Below are 17750 nucleotides of genomic sequence, written 5' to 3'. Positions count from 1 at the left end.
AGTTTTCCAACCTTGCTAATGTCTTAGACCCTAACTTCATCTCCAAGTACTGCTGTTCGGGGAGGCAATGGGACACTCGGATACTGAGTCAAGGATCAGCTGAAGTGTCTGGTCATCATGAGCATCATGGTAAACATGTAGTTTTTCAATCCCAGATAGTAGACTCGGAGGATATTAGAAAGAGGAACAGAACAGGACCAAAAGGGAAAAAATCAGGAAGAAAAATGACCTCGGAATTGCAACTAAACCCAGAGGTGCCTGCTGTGAAAAGAGCCTGCTAGTGGGTGGGATCTTCAGCAGTTTCTACCCTACCTTTACAGCACATTTTGTCTACCAGCAAAGGAGGAGATGGACCCTCCCGGGACTGTCCACAGAGATCCTCAGGACCTGGAGGATGCGAGGTTGTAAATTCATGACTATGCACAGCTGACACTGAATTCCTAGGTTGAACAGGTTGACTACCTTGCTGAGCTGACTCCTGATTCTTTCCACCTACCAACACTTCCAAAGTTTCAAGAATAAAAGAGGTTAGTGTTAGAGCTTTTGTAGCATGTTTGTGGACTGTGGGGAGAAAACTAATGTGGTAGAACATGGTTACAAAATGATAACTGATCCAGTTATCATTTTGTGACTAATAAGCACAAGTGAATGTTGCGTCTTAGAATTTTGACTAGTGATAACTTGTTGAGCAGTACTGAGTTTATAGTTGTGTTTTTATTAAGTGCATAATTGCCTATGTATTATGAAAATGAGAGTGTTTTATACATTTTCACGTTTTTTTTATTTGCCTGGTTGAAGAAAAATCAAATTATTTTAAAAGTATAAAACGTTGTATTATTACAAAGTGTAGCTGTGTGTGTGTTTTAATAAAAGGCTTTTAAAAATATTTCACATGTTTTCTTCTTACCCTCAAGTGATATGTGTGCTATTGTGGAAAATATTAATTTTTTAAATACAAATGAAAAATAAGTGGTGAGAATGATGGCTCAGTGGGTAAGAGCACTATTGCTCTTGCGGAAATCCCGCGTTTGGTTTCCAGCGTCTGTGTTCGCAACTCCCTGTAACTCCAGTTCTCAAGGATCTATGTCCTCTTTTTGTCTCCAAGGGCAACTGCATGTGTGGGTGGGTGGTGCCACACAGGTAAGCAGGTACCCATACATGCACATTAAACAAACAAACAAACAAACAAACAAACAAACAATAGGCTTATTGATTGAAATTTTCAAAAAGAGAAACACCAACTTTAAGTAGCAACATTTTGCAGTCCCTTCCTGTCTCATATGTACATTTGCGTGTCACATGACTAGTTTCATGTTGGCTTTGACTTTTACTTCCTATTGTGTCTTGAAAATGTTGAGCATAATATTATTTTCATATTGTTAGCATTATCTAAAGATAGTTTATAAAATCCTGCCAAGGTGGATGAGCGGTGTACTGACAAGCAAACTTTTCTATATTTCAACAACTGTTAAGGGGAAAAAAACTTACTTTAGATGATAAAAATACATAAAACTTAAAAAAAGTGAACTCTGAAAGTAATAGTTCATTCACTACTGATGACCACGCTGAAAACATTAGGCCTTTATTGAGTAGTTCATCTGCTTGCTGTGTCAGCACTGTTGTGACAAGAGTTTCAACCCACCATTTACACGTAGGAAATGAGTTTCAGATAACTGGATTTCATTCTGGAGGCTTGCTGGAAGATGGAAAGACAAGAAAAATACTTTTGAAATTCACAATCTGCTGGAGAAAGGTGTTATATTTTAAATGTTAGTCTTTAACGAAAGCTGAGAATTGGTACCTTTTAAGTTTTTAAATACTTTGGTGGTGAATAAGATAGAAACTGTTGCTAATATCATAACATACTCTCTACAGCTTCAGTTTAGAAAGGCAAGGTGCTATTTAAGTAAATAGAATGCTGTGATCCTGATGACTATGTGATAAAGCGCGGGTTTATAAGATGGTGGGTCTTTGGATTGAGCTTGCAGGTAGGGTCAAGGGAAGAAGGGAGTTGGTAAAAATCAGAGTACTTTCCCCATGTGTTGAGACTTTCCTGGGCTGAAAAGCTTTGTCTAAGACAAGGACTTTTCCCTTCTGGGACTCACGTCACTTCTGTTTACTTAACAGGAAAACAAAAGCAATCGAAACCACAAGTAACCTTCCTCACCCAGGATTCAGTACTCTTAGCCCAAGCTTGTGGTAGGGAGGCTGATTGGGGACAGACATTATTTCAGCTGTAGAGGTGAGGTTCCATTTGCATCCATGGTTTTGGAACCTGAGAAGTTTCAAACATTACTCCGGCCACCTGCATCCTGTGCTAATATCCTAACACTTAGAGCACAACTGCTAAGGTACACAAGACATCTTAGGAGAGCTAAGAACTGAGAGCCGCATGGATTCTTCCTTAGATCAGGAGTAATAAAGAGAGGTCGTAGTCATGAACTTGTGTTTGAAGCTTTCAGAATTCTTATATAAAATATGTTTTTGGATTATGAATGGGTAACTGTGACAACGCTGGATTGTTTTGACCCAGAAATGCAGGGGCCAGTCCTCCTCAGGCTTCGTCTCACACGGGATTCACCTGGGATTGCTGGGTGGCCAGGACTGGAAGATGACTCTCCAACAACCCGCCAATGCATGCTGATGGTGCTTCTCCCTCCCAGGCTCTCTCTTTGCCAATTCCGACCTGGTTAGTGTTAGATAACTTTTCCAGCTTTCCTGTATTATAGTAGGACAGGGAGGTGTGAGGACATCCCTCCCACAGCTAAATGTTGACTTTGCAGTCATAATACACAATTTATTTCATATGCACCAGAGGAGTGGAAGAGAAATTAATCTGAAACAGAAGTTATAGCAGAGATATAGGGTGATGAAGGATTATGCTGATCATTTTTAAAGTTAGATTTATAGTACCAATCTTTAAGAATCACATTGGTGGCTGCTCAGTCACAAGAGACAAGGTTTCCCCTTTGTAGTTGAGACCCTTGCTACTTCAAGGGTGAGCATAGCGGGGCTGGAGAGATGGCTCAGAGGTTAAGAGCACTGTCTGCTCTTCTTAAAGGACCTGAGTTCAAGTCCCAGCAACTACATGGTGGCTTCCAACCTATATACTGGAATCTGATGTCCTCTTCTGGCATGCAGGCAGAACACTCAATACATACATAAATAAAATCTTAAAAAAAAAAAAAAGGTGAGCATAGCTTGAAGGCCTCCTCTGGAGACCGTCGAAATGCAGAGCTGAGAGACATAACATAGACTCACACCAGCTCTTCCTGCACAGACTCCAGTTAATTTGTCACGGTGAAGAAGAAAGGAACAGGGGAGCTGAATTGGATGAACTCTCTCTCAAGGCTACCCTGATATGGAGGAGCATTCCAGACACAGTATTAATTGACTAAAAAGACTTTCTTACTGAAAGACAGGTCCAGAGACTGCTTTCAAAGTCTCATAGAAGGAAGATAAAATTGATCTGAATTAGTTCTGTGATTTAAACTTTGTAATAAAAAAAATCTGTTTTTATTACTTTATTACAAAATAAAAAATGTAAAAAATGTATATTTTGTAATAAAGTAGGTGAAGAAAGCAAGATTCCCTTTCTCTCACTCTCTTACAAATGTAGAAGGACTTGAGGCTGGAGGAGAAACTGGTACTCTGTGAGGAGGCTCGTCAAAGTTACGAGTCTTAGAATTTGGAGGATATTGCTATTAGTTAGGAAAAGCTTGTTTCTAGGATTCCTGTATCGGGGTTAGAGGCTTTAGCTGGTGAAAGTAAAACTGTGTATAGACAGTGAGCACTGAAGTCAGATTCACCAACAGTACCAAAGCACAGTCCATGACCGGCATGTCTGGGAAGATTTCTTCAGATCCTAAGGTGATGTCACTGCAATGTAGAGGCTTTGAATTTTCATCCTGTTCATCAGCAAAACTGGAAGACCTTTCTCTTGGCAAAGGTGTATTAAAAATAGAGCTTCGTGAAGTAAAACAGTATCACCCTTGTGCCGGTAGCCAAGTTGAGCTGTCCTCTCAAAATGCCAGGGTTGCTGAGAAGGACACGGGCTCTCCCGGGGTCGGCATCTAAGACAGTCAGCTGCAGAACCCCGCTTTTCCTCACTGCTTTTCTTTTGTGCACCTGCAGGTTGGAGTCAACAAAAATTGCCAGCCCAGGATGATAAGCTCCATGTAAATAATTAATGACATGGAACTAATTATTTCTGTATTAGGCCACCTGCACCCTCAAAGCTCAGAAGCCCCAGGTGTGAAAATTGCAGGGGCAACCGACTGTGAGCTGTGTTTCATCACCAAACTCTCCAGGAGCTGCCTGGCTGCTTCCTGCCTGTGTTTTTTTCCGCAAGGGCTAAGCAGCGGAGCATGGTGGGACCGGCGTATTTGCAGTGATCTCAGAAGGCAACCAGACGCTGCTGTAATGCTTGAAAACCGAACCCTTGGGGGCATCCAGGTGATAATAGGGATTAGGTCTAATTAGAGGACGGAACACTTCAGGGTACGGTTAGAAATAGTCTCCAGTGCAGAGAGAAACTGTTGCAAAAATCCTACACCAGAATCCAGTATTTCTGGGCAAGGAACTTTCGGGTCAATATGCAAATATAGGTTCTGCCCAGTCATGCCGGGTTTCCAGTCTCGGGGTGTGCAAATTGCACCATTTGTCTAGATCTGTGGTTACAAGTGCGCCTCTCTGGGAGGAGTTTTATTTTGGCGCATTGGTTGTGGTGGTGTGTCTGTGTATGAGGACCTTTAAACATCTCATCTGAAGGAAACACGTTACAAACTACCATGTCCTTTCTATTAACTTCACGCTCCCCTAGGCGCCCACAGGACACGTTACAGAGAGTGCTCTCGGTTTAGAATGAGGAAGAAAAGAACTTTGAATTGACATTTGATTTTGTCTGGGCAAAGCTCAATCCAGCGATCTACTTTTTGTAGATGTAGTTTACAGGGGAACCCAGGAAAACATTTGCTCACTCACTGGAGCGAATGAAGTGACAAAAGAGCAGATTCCAAAAGTGCTTGAACAAAACTCCAGGCGAGTTTGCCTAACTGCATATTATATACACAAAATTAACACGAATTAGTTTACAGAAGCTCGTACCTATTGTTTTTATCTTCCCAGTTTAAAGACTGAAAGAAAATTCCACGTTTCATTTTTGATTTCTGGCTTTACTCCCTCATCTGCTGCTCTTTGGCTTCTTTTACTCTGCAGTTGGGCTTAGCTTCCAACTTATTTCATTTTATTTTATTTTATTGCTTATTATTATATTGAGATCGACACCAAAACAAATATGCAGTGGTGTCCATTAGTTGTTAAGTCAGTAGACATTTTTAGGGCAGAAAGGAATGAACCAAATTTCCCATTTCAGCCTCTGGGCTGCTGTGTGCGTGTTGACCCATCGCCATTACCTGGAGTTCATGGTTTCAGTTAGACCTCACTGTGTGTGGAGCGCATATGCTGATGCTGAGAACTCCTGTCCACGCCTGCGCTACTATATCCAATAGTGTCACCCCTCCTGCCTGCCCAGAAGCGCTCTCGCCATGAGGCTCTGTCTCAGACTCACAGAGACCAGCCTGCCTCTGCCTCCCGGGCGGTAAGAGCAAAGGCGTACATTATGTTCACACACAAACAGGCACACAAATTACGTAGGCACACATACAGGGTCTTTCTACATAGCCTGCTGACCTTGAGCCTGCTTTAGCGTCTAGGAGGGAATCAAACATATATTTTTCCTGTTCCAACCCTCAAGGACTGGCATCCTGTGTGTGCCGCCATGATCAGCCACACCATGCTTTTAATGACTGTGAATTTCATTGTGCTGTCGCGCCACAGTTCAACATGCCCCTAGTGGAGCAGACTTCCTGTTATTTTACTGCCCACGTTTGTCTTTTACAGTAAAATTATTAAGTCCCAGAAGGAGAGCCTCGCGATCACGGGATATACATGCTATTAAATTTTAATAAACATTGCTACATGGCTTTTAAAGGCAGTTTTATCAAGAGACATTCCCAGCACCCATGAGGGCACCTCAGTCCTCATCAGGAACAGGTACGATAGCAATCCTTTGTAGTAATTTTCATTTCAAAGGATGTGTAGCACACAAATGGCTTATGTTAGCTCTGGGTTCTGATTTTTTATTAGAGATTGAACATCACCATTTCCTTCCTTCCTTCCTTCCTTCCTTCCTTCCTTCCTTCCTTCCTTCCTTCCTTCCTTCTTCGAAAGCCTTTGGTTTTCACTTACTGCTTCTGTGATCTTTGGAACACTTTTTTTTCCTGTTTTCCAAAAAAAAGTTTTTTATTCAGAAATATTGGGAAATTCGTTTCCTAGTGCCTTGGATTTCTTATCAGTAATATAGACATGGCACTAACTGCTCCATCACAGGGTTGACTGGGAGAGAAGGCCGCGCACAGCCGGCCTTTTGCAGGTGATGATTCCTTTTTATTACTAGAAGGTTCTGGGCCAATCATTAGACCCTTTGAGGAGTGTTTAGGAGTATCACTTCATTATGACATTCTTGGATAAACTGTGGAATTCCACCAAGTTCGGTGGTCATTAGATGAAATCAAAGCAGGCACAAACATTTCCTTATTGTCACATTGTGAAAAATAGTGTCTAAAACAGAAGATAACCTGTGATCATCCTTTCTCTATGAATATGGAAAGAACTAAGGAAAATCCAAGTCCTTTCAGAATTTACTTTGTGTCAGCACAAACTTGTTGTCAGGGCTAAAGGTACTCTCTTGGTATATTAAATTTATTCAGGTGTTATTTGTTTTCTGCCCACATTTAAAATTAAAGGTGACGCTGTCATGGGATCTTTATAGCACATTTCTCTTTTGATTTTGTTCTGAACCCTTTGTTTAGAATTCTCTCTAGCCTTATCTAGTGCATGTCCTCTGAGAACCTTTAGGTACGACTTTCTTCAGCTCTCTACTTACCTCCTTATCCCATGTCATTTCTGCTCCTCACTGTTAACCACCAAGACAGGGCCAAAAGTTATTCCTCACCAGGGACTGGAAATCTTTGTGAAAGAGAGAAAGAGAGAGAAGAAAGGGAGCAATAAGGAAGGGGAGATATGCATCTACTGGATATTGTCAGTGTCATCCCAGGCCACAGGTGAAAGGCTTCAGATAAGTGACAACATGGCTCCTGGTCCCACGCTGCACCATCTCTGTGTATGGCTGACAGCTGGCTATACTGAACAAAGACTCTGAAGAATCACAAAGGCTTTTGCCGTTCTCTCCAAGGACTTTGTGATACAGTGAACCAGGAAGTATGTGGGATGTAAGCACTGCAGCCTTCTAGACATGCTTTGCTACATCCATCCTTGTTTCTCAAAGTACAACATGTTTCCTGACAACAGAATTTTCAGTAGTTGGTGTAAATAATGTGAAATATTCACATCTTTAAGACCTTTTTACTATCTTATGGGATTTGTGTAAACGTCTATTCAAGTTTGGCACTGATATAAAAATTGAAACTACAACGTAATACAAAAATTGAAATTAAAAACACCAACTGCTCTTCCAAAGGACCTGGGTTCAATTCTTAGCAGCCACAGAGTGCTCACAGCCATCTGTAACTACAGCCCTAGAAGATCCAAAACCCTCCTCTGTGGGCACTGTGCATATGGGGTGCATGGTCATACAGGCGGGCAAAATAGCCATCTACGTAAAAATAACTAAATATCACTTACAGAAGAAATTAGCTATGTTTCCAAAAGAGGGATGTGACTCAGTTAATGTGACTCTATAGGTAAACACCAGTTTGTTGCTTACCTGTTTTGCGTTACTTAGTTTGCAAAGCCCACACTGAATGAGAAATACCTGCAGTGATTTTGATAAAGCTCCAGGCTAGTGAGCTTCTGCAACTGTGAGAGAGAGGAAGAACAGCCAGTGCCTAGAAGGCCAGCAACAGTGGTGGAAGGAAGGAGCACCCAAGTTGGGTTTAGGAGTAGGCATTCCAACATCGTCCTTCTGTGAGGAGAAAGAAGGAATGGTATGTGGGCTGAGTGGGAGGAGGAGTCTAGAAAACATGAATAGGTTTCTTTGTATTTCGGAAAGTGTGAGGCTAGCCTTAATCTCAAGTATTCCTTTACATTATCTGTTTTTCCAAATGCATGTGTGAATCAATAATGATTAAAAACTTTTGTCACTCTATGCCACCTCCTCTGGCCCCACACAGTCTCTTCTGTCCCTTGGGAAAAAAAAAACCATGGTGAGTCTGTAATGCCAAGAATCTCAAATAATACTACCTTTTTGTTTTTTTTACTTCCATTATGGATTTCTCAAGGATTTTCTGAACAAGAATGGTGGTAAAACTCTGCATTTGAGTGCAGAGTTCCCGAGAACCTGGAAGGAAAAGCAATCCGTGGAAGCAACAATAGAGAGGGAGGTGCTAGAGAAAGCTGCAGCTAGTTATAGGTTGGTTGGATAGGGACCTCATGACTAAACACTGAGGCTGAGGGGCGAATAAATACATCTAGAATACTATTTTGCTCATTTCCAAGCCAACTTTGGGGAGTTTCCCCAAGAATGAAATGGAGATGCTAATGTTATATAACTGACTAAACAAGCCTGGGACATAAGTTTTATGTATTTAGTGTGTGTTGTTAGGACAGTACTTGAATCAAGAAAAGCTAGATATCCTCACTGAACAGTCCAAGTTTCTCCTGTTTGTGGGAGGCAATACATCAGATGGAGGCAGAAATTAAAATTAGCATGAAGCAGTTGGTAGAATTTTGCCCTCTTTTCCCATCTGTGCTTTTTCTGTAAAATGTCACAGACAATTTATGGAAGTGCCAGTAGCGAAGAATGGAGGAGAGAGAGAGAGAGAGAGAGAGAGAAAGAGAGAGAGAGAGAGACAGAGACAGACAGACAGACAGACAGACAGACAGAGAACAGGTGGCATATCCTGAGTAGCACAGAATTATTACAACGAAAAGCGTATGTGACAGGGACGGGTGGGAAGCTCGCAGGAAGAGGTCTAGGCCATGTGTGTATTCACTATGCCATTTATTGTGGAAAACGTGGAAAATTGCATGCAGAGTTCAAAAAATGACTGTCCTATGATTCACTAGGGAAGTCGCTCTCAGCTGCATGGACCCTGGCAGTTTTTCAGAGGTCATGTTTACACATAATTTATAAAGTTCTAACATGCGGCTGAACGTTTCCCTGGCATATTTAGAAATGTCTGGGAGGGAGTTCTCACTGCTTTCAGTCTGCCTTCCTTTCTGCTTGAGCTTTAATTCGCTTAGTACTTATGGTGGTCAGGGACATAAGGGTCAGGCTAAGAAGGGTTCCTGTTGTGTGTGCTAAGAACTGTGGAGCAGGGGTCCTCTGCAGAGCTCAGTTCCTGCAGCACCCGCCGCTCACCTGGGCACTTTTAACTAAGGGTAAAATGTCAGTGTGATGCCCTTTGTGATATCTGAGCTTCTTTTTCTTGTACCCTACTCTCACCCAATATTGGTCCTCTTCGTTTTCTGGGTTGTAATTAAGGAAAGATACTACAAATGCTTTGAGGGAAGTTAACAGTTGAGGCACCAACTGGCTTGTTGTTTGGGCATTGTGATTTCACACCATGAAAACAGAGGACACCTCCAAAAGGTGGCCTCATTTCTAGACATTTATCCTAACAACACCTCTTCCTCAAATTGTGCATTTATCCAACATTTCACTGTTCCTCCTAGAGAAAAATTAGAAACATTCCACTCCACATTGATGTTAAGAGGAATTGATTTGGAGGAAGTCATGTTTTCATGTTTCTTTTTATTCTTTCTTTTAAAAGCTAGGTGTCCCCAATCCTTTCAGTAATTTCTCATGTGACATATTCTCGCAGTTCCATATTTAAATATTTAAATATTTAAAGATGCTTCAGTAGTAATTAGTAGTGTAGCGTCATGTTTATGGGGTTATTTTGAAAAGTATAAATTCTCGTTTTAAAATTAGTTTCCTTTCATAATCGGCCTGTGGCTGGGCACTGTGGCACGCAGCTAAGTTGTCATTATATGTGGGATGTTAAGGCAGGGGCTCTAGAATTCGAGGTCAACCTGGGCTGCACAAACTAAGACCTTGACTCAAAAGTTAAAAGAAAGTAAAAAACAATGATGATTAGCCTGCAGATTACCAGTGGAGCTGAGGACTCAGTCTGTGGCCACCTTCCTAAAGATAGTTCCTTGTTCTTTAGGGGTTTCTTGAAGTCAGCAGAGATCTGAATATGCTTCCAGTTTTAAAAAAGACAGTTCTTCCTTTTGGAACAGATTATTTCATATACTTGATTTGTTTCCAGAGGATCAAAGTGTGTCTCCCGCCCCCTCATTCACTCACTTGCTCGTTTAATATGTACTGAGTGCTGGCATGGCTTAAGCTCTATGTTGGGAGAGGTGAATCCTGTTTTTGCCCATTGCTCCCTGCTCTCTGGGCCTCAGGTGGTCCTGCCCTTCCATTGATGATGTTACTCTGTTTTTCGGAGTGCCTACAAATGTCCGGTGCTTCTGAGCCATTTGATGGTGGCATCTGGAGGATGAAAGGAGCCTGGGTCATGTAGTCTCTCACCGTTAGCTAAAACTGAAAGAGCTAAAATCCAGAGTGGTAAGGCATCTGACCTCTGCCCTTACCCATTCACTAAATTCTGCAAACAAAAAGATAAAAGGTCATTAAAGCCACTTTAGGACTGACCAATATGGTCCTTAGTTTGACCCAAAACATGATGAAGTGAGAAGAAAATTACAAATGAGTAATTTTTTTAATTTTTAAAGCAAATCATATTCATAAACCTTGGAGACCTTTGCTGCTGTTTGCTGGGAAGAAGAACTCTGGGCCAATGCTTTGCTAAAGATCCTAGCACCTTTGAGGTAGGACAACATATTTATGTTACTTAGCAACATACTTACCTGTAGGAATTTTCTTGCTGCCTCAACTTTGGGAACAAAGCACAACCCAGGGAGACAGAAAATCTCACTGGGCAGTTGGCTGGGAGGTGCAAGTCCAATAATTGGATTTAACAAAAGAAGTCTATAAGTTTAATCCCCCCCCCCCGAAATGCTGCTGACACATTAGCTACAAGGTGCTAGGAACAATCTCATCATTTTAGAAGGGTGATCAGTGGATACACATTTCTATGGTACTTTAAGGTAAAATATTCATTTATGTAGAAGCATGGCTAGTATGAGATTATGTCAGGTACACAAGGCATTAATATATCCAGGGGGTTAGCAAGTTAGATTTGAAATTTAAAATGGCTTAAAATAATGGATACTTGTCCAGGAGGAGGATGAGTCTGTTGTTTGTTATTGTGGATGACATTGTTAAGTAAAAGGACCTTTAAACTTTATGCCTCTGGGCTGCCCTTCAGCCCTTTGTAGCTGTGATTTAGGCTGTGGCTATGTTGCATATCAGTTATTCCCCTTTCACGCCACCCTTGAAGCCTACCATCACTTAGCAGTACAGGTAAACGATTTTCAAACAAATGTCACTAAAATGCAAAAAGATAAAAGAAAGAGCGAGAGAGATTCCTGCACACCACCAACTTTTCATATCACAGCATACAACAAAAGTTTTAGAATTATAAAAATAACTTGGTTAAAGTGGAGAGGAATGTGCCCAAATTGTCTGAGCCCTAACACTCTTCCCCTGGGCAGAGCCTGACCAAAGTGTTTATGTGTGTGTGTGTGTGTGTGTGTGTGTGTGTGTGTGTGTGTGTACATGTGTAGGAGGTGGGGGTGGGTCTCCAGCTAGTAAGATATGTCTTGCTAGGAGACAGGAGTTAAATCATGCAATCTGGAAATTGTTTACACATATCTAGAGATCTGTTTTCAAAATTTTCAAATTTTGCATCTATCAAAGTTGTCACCAATCTGCAGAGCTGCGTAGAAATCATCACCAATACTACAGCGCCTGAGTACAAAAATAGGAGCACTCAGCAGAACTGACAACAGGACTGAAGGTGCAAAGAAATCACAAGGCAAACCGTTAGTGGGGAAGTTAGAAGTTGAGGGTTTGAGCCAATGATTTGGGAGTGAAAGAGTGAGAGGGCTAAAGAATATGCAGAGAGAAACATATTTAGAATTGGGCATGAGGAAGTGGCTGGTCCTTTAGTTGTGGATATGTTCATGGATGTAGATTTGCAGAAGACAGCAGGTGTAAGCAGGCACAATGTTGTAGCGGAGACAGGCTGCTGTTTGCTCGGATATCGTCAGATGGAAGGACTGGTGATTTGAGAGGGAAGTGATCTGGGCCACAAAGCTTCAGAGGAAGGAAAGGATATTCTGTTAAATACCCACTGTAGGAGGGATAGGATGAGGATGTTGAGTAGGTGTTCTGAGGCTCTGTGGAGAGTGAGCCTGAGGAAGGCTGCTGGGCAGAAAGGACTGCTGAGGTGTGATACAACAGGGAAAGGCCACACATTTGACCTCCAGTTTTCTCCATCTATAAAACATTTAGGATCTTTTCCAGGCTTCTCACCATCATCCACAGCAGAGGCTCCAATGCAGCATCTGAAATGATGAGGTCTGGTTGTCTGCTTTTAACACCTTGTTTGAAAATCAGCAGCTTGAATCAGCAAGCCTCACCCTCCCCACTCACTGGCCCCCAGCTGTGAATTCCCCAGTTAATTATATGTTGGGTAATGAGGACTTGCTTTTATCTGTACTAAATTTTAGTTTTAAGCTTTATTAATGGGGCATCATTTCGGCAATTGTGGGAAAGGGGGAGCGAAAAAGCCCATTAAATTTCCCCCTGGGTTTTTAATGTATCTTTCTTCCTTCCTTCCAAATGAATAGTAAGAGTTTGCTTTCTTTCTTATTCTGGAAGAGTCTGTCTTTTCTTCTTTTTGTCTTTACCTTTTTCTGAAGGCTAGGTGTCCCACTTCCTGGTTTCTGAGCAGCTCTGTGCCTCAGGATCTTTGCTTGTGAGGTGTCAATAATGCCCTTTACAACCCTTTTTGAAGGGTTGCCATAGGTGCGAGCGAAGTGACAATTTCAAAGCAACAAAAGTAGTGGCAGATAAAAGGAAGCCCTGTAGGTGTATTTATTAAGTAGAGATGTAAATGCCCAGCGAGGAGAATAAAAATTTGCTGGGAACCCAGCTCCAGAAAGCTGTAGCATAAAACTACCAACCCATTTCTTCTTTTAAAGATGGATTTTTTTCCCCACTGTGACTCAGTAGACATGCATTTTAGAGGAATCTTGAGAACAGATCCACCTCAGAATCGACTCCACAGCTTCCTACGCCCGTCACTACCAGCCACTGATCTCTATGCTGTCTCTCACTTGCAGCAGCCAATGATTAGAAATTGTCAGTCAATGTCTTCGCAGAGGATTAGAAGCTACCTTTGAATATGGAGTACTCTACATACTCTCTCAAAGCTAGGGCCTTGCCTGTTAAGGAGCCTTGACTGAACTTAATTGTCAACTCACTTCCTAATCAAAACTTTAACTCAATTAGCACTTATTAGACCGTCTAACTCTTTGGCTTGAAGTACCCTGCCATTTTGGGTGGGAGTTTTTGGTATGAAAGACACCCTTTTCCTGGGAACTCAGCCCAGACAAACCAATTTCTTTCACACTTCTTTCCAGCCGCCTACAATGGGAAGCAAATCCTCATCATGGGTCACCTCTCGGGATGGCAGCCAGCAAGCTGATAGGTCCCATCAGCTCAGCTCTGCAAAGACCTGGTCTTTTCATGCCTGTGATAGTTTCTGAGCTCCATTTTTGCTTCAAATAACCATTAAGAGACCTTTCTTGCTGTCTGGCTGTTCTTTTGGGAATGGGAGTGTGGGAAAGTAACATTTTTGAAGATGACGTTTTTGTCTCTTTTAACACCGTTTTATAACTTGAGCGTTAAACATTGTTAAGCAAACAAGCACAGCCTTTGGTTCTGTGCTAACATTTTATGACTGGTGAATTCAGTGACCTTCTATTTAAGCTTTGATCTTAATTATTTTAAATATCATAGGGTCTGATTCACAAGGCAGTAACTGTGGGTCATTATTCTCAGCATGATTAGTCTAGGTTAGAAATGAGCTCTGAGGCCCCCGGCACTATGGTCTAATACGTTCTGAAACAGAACACCTGCACAATCATTTGGTTCAATCCATCTCTAATTTAATGAGCTCTGACTTCACATTTTTGTCCCAATCTTGAAGAGGTAAATGTGTACACAGGATTTCCATGTTGCCATATTGTACAGTTTTAAATGTGCTCAGCTAGTGTAACTTATTTTTCTTAATTTGTGTGAAAAATGTTGATACAAACATAGTTAAATTGGAAAACAGTGTGTATATTGAAAGGAGTAGAACAGAGTAATGGCAGTCCAGCTATGTATCAACTAACTTGTTAAGCTGCAAACAGCAACAACAGAATGACTTACCTAAGAGACTTTGCATACAGTCCCAGTGAATATGAGATCTTTAATATTTGCTTGAGGGGTTCAAGTCTACATGGCCATTTGCTATTTATTTTATGTTTCATTTTTATCTCTAGATCGTCAGCATCACCTGTGAGCAGAGAGGTGAAGATTCTCACAATCCTGAATCTGGTCTACTCACTGAGACTCCATGTTGGCAACTAGATCTTCAGCTAGTGTGTGGAAAGGTATATCTGTCAACATTCATTCACTTGCCTGAACATCACATGTAATTCTGCTCACATTATTGATATCTCGGGGCAGAATTCTTAGGCCAAAGTTAAGCAATGCTACAGTGGATGCAACAAAGAGACTCCCCACATGGGTCTCAAGATCCTTTCTCTGGTGCCTACATCAGTGCAAAAATACTGCTATGTAGCTTTCCTGCTCCTCCACCCTGCACAGCTTCATCCCACTCTGCTTCCTACTCATCAACGGGCCTCCTTCCAGATCTTTCCACCCAGTGCTACAGGCCACGGGTTTTTGGTTTTGATGGTGGTGGTGGTGGTGGTGGTGGACTGCACGAACCTCAAGCTTTAACTTTATAGTCAGCTTTGGATACATCTACATGTTTGGGACCCTCTCCACTTAAAACTTTTCATTGAATCCTCATGTCGTTTATAGAACCAGCAGAAGTAGATGGTCACAAATGGATATAGCCTACTCAAATATTTAGGTATTCCCAAGCTCCCAGGTAACACTGCAGGTTCAGAGATAGAAATGAAAATGAAAAGCAATTGGCCATATAGAATAGGCCCTAGAAGAGCCCTTAGCATCTTTTAACTGTGAGCGCAGAGGTCCCTGCAGTTAGACACTGGGTGTTGATCATGTGTTTGCTTTCTTAACTGTACCTCAGTACGAAGCTTCTTCTTTTCCCCAGTCTTTAAAAGCATGGCGTCTCACAGCTTTCCTCACTGGCCAAAAGGGTGCTAGTGCAGGCTGCCCCCTTCTTTCACAGAGTTCTAGGAAGTTGGGCCTGGAGGAGGGAGGGTGGTATGTTAAGAAAGCTGGAGGTGTGCTCTCTGGAATCTAGCTGTCCCTGGAAGAACTCAGAAGAACTTGGCATTCCCTATAGTAAATTATGCTTCTTGTGCTGTCCTCTAGCGACTTTTACCTCCCTCTTCTAATTTCTCTTCATATTTTCTGTTTGCTTTTTCTTTCTTTCAGCCTTCCTCAAGTGCCTGTGATAACAACAGCAGGTGATATTCCTTTTTCTGAATTTAAAGATAGTTTGGATTGCTGTTATTCATGTTTCAAAAATATTATCTTGCTCTAAAAAATTAAGTATTCTGCTCTAGCAATAGAATGGATCTCAAGAGAGAAAACCCCCTTCTCTGCCCTGAATGTTCAATGAATTTATGCAAATGCTCCTATCCTCCTATTTGTGGCTAATATTCTTCTAGGAACTAAAGAATTTGCTTTGGCTTGAAAATTTGCTCTCACAAAAATGGCCTGAATTTTGTGTCATTTATATTGCAATCCCATGCCCTATGTTCTGGAATCTTGACACTCCACCATTGCCATTGAGAAGTGAAGGCCATGTCCTCTCTCTGAAACTAGATGATGCATGGAAATTGCCTTGATGAAGACAGACAAAGGCCGATGCTAGGTGGCATGTAAAGACACCATGCATTTCAGAACATCTGGGCTGTCCTTGCTAGGAGAGACCCCATGCAGCCCACAGCGAAGCTGCCTGACAGGAAACATGCTTCTTACCATTAGTCTGACAAACTTTCAGCTAGCACCAAGCATTGGGCCAGATAGGCAAGCGGGCAGTGGTGTCCCACCCAGTCTCTCCGGCCTCCACTGGAGCCACATGAGGCAGAGATGAGTAATCCTCCATGTGATCCTCAAAAAGGGCATAGATTAGCAGCAAAACAAACAGTTGTAGTTTGAGTCCTTACATGTTAAGGTACCTCGTCTTGTAAAGGTAGATGACTAATATGAACTCAAGTTAAAAACTCAGGTCATAATGCAAACAAATTATTTTCAAACAATTGATATCCACTGTACATAGCCACTGTCTCATCTTTGTGAAATATTTGCTTTGCTCCAGTGCAACTGGTTATTTGAATACAAACTCTCTGGAGCTTGTAAAGGATTGATTGTGTTGTCTAATCTGAATCATGAAAAAAAAAAAAAAAAAAAAAGAGCTGTTCTCTGACCTAGTTCAGAGCTGTAGTAGCCCCAGTGGGTAGATGTTATCTTGAACAAGTTCACCTCAGGCACGAGAACAGCAAAAGTAAATGTCATATCTATTGTTAAGGCAGTGTTATCTTTTTAAGGGGCAGACAGTGCCTTCAGCGAGACACAAGACAAAAGATGGTGAGTGTCCAGTGAAAGGTAAAATGAAGGCTGGAAGGCTGGAAGGCTAGAAGGCTGGAAGGCTGGAAGGCTGGAAGGCTGGAAGGCTGGAAGGCTGGAGCTGTTTTCAGGTTGGATCTCTAACTCACTAAGATATAGCAAAGCTGAGACATGAAGTTTATGCGGGAACCATTCTGCCTTACCTCAGTAGCTTATAGATCCTTTGTGCTGGTCAGCCTGGGGTGAGGAATCATTGTGCAGTGTCAGTGCTCAAAGACAGGCGAGTGTCCACAGACATTCATAGCCTGACCCAGAATCTACTAGCCAGGTCTCTGAGACAGAGGCCTGACAAAGTCAGACATTCTGCTTCAGGAGCAGTTTAGAACAGTTGCCCTGCCCAAACGAGGGAACTGGGTCACCAGCCAGGGAGGAAATGGTGCTGAGTTCCTCTAGGGAATGAGTGTTTGCGTGTGGTGGGGTAAGGGGCTTCTAAAAGTCCTGGTTGATTTATTGAGTGACAGGGTTCTCCAGTTTTAAAGAACTGAATATAAAAATACATATGTATGTAACACTATTTTCTGCCTTGACTGTAATTTTTTTTGTATTAATGATCTACTGGTTCCAAGTCAAGTTCTCAGTCACCAGCTTACTTTTTCCCTTTGTAAATGGCAAAGATTTGTCAGAGTTATAGATCCTCATAAACAGCAGGAAGACATCACAGTGGGCCTACTGCCAGTCTGCAGATTCGGTGGAGTAATGGGAATATGCAGGAGGCAGATTGTCTGAAGAAGACCAGTTGTCCAACTCCTGACAAGAAGAGGCTGAGACAAAAGATTTGCAAACATTAACAAAGGACTGAGAAATCCCTGACAGGAGCTTGGTACAGTTTATTTCTCAAGTGAAAGAAAAGAAAACCAAAATTAAAAAAAAATAAAAAAGATTCCCGTTGGATGCACAGAAACTAGGGCAATCCATAGCAAAAAATAAATTCTAGAAATGATTTGTGGAAGAAATGACCCAGCTCAAGCTCCCTCAA

General features: G+C 41.8%; 1 long non-coding RNA gene across 2 annotated transcripts; it reads right to left on the bottom strand.

The window, feature by feature from the left end:
• Positions 1 to 1600: 1600 nt before the first annotated feature.
• On the bottom strand, positions 1601 to 17078 carry LOC132648982 (uncharacterized). 2 transcript variants are annotated; one of them, XR_009587372.1, is made up of 3 exons: positions 16918 to 17078; positions 6947 to 7029; positions 1601 to 1696 (listed from the first exon to the last, which is right to left on the bottom strand). It is a non-coding gene; the product is annotated as an uncharacterized LOC132648982 (long non-coding RNA). The 2 variants fall into 2 exon arrangements; XR_009587371.1 differs by lacking the exon at positions 16918 to 17078 and adding an exon at positions 15262 to 15350.
• Positions 17079 to 17750: the final 672 nt, after the last annotated feature.

This window comes from Meriones unguiculatus, chromosome 18 (genome assembly GCF_030254825.1).
Source record: "Meriones unguiculatus strain TT.TT164.6M chromosome 18, Bangor_MerUng_6.1, whole genome shotgun sequence".
Classification (NCBI taxonomy): Eukaryota; Metazoa; Chordata; class Mammalia; order Rodentia; family Muridae; genus Meriones; species Meriones unguiculatus.
This window is presented reverse-complemented; position numbering and strand designations above follow the sequence as displayed.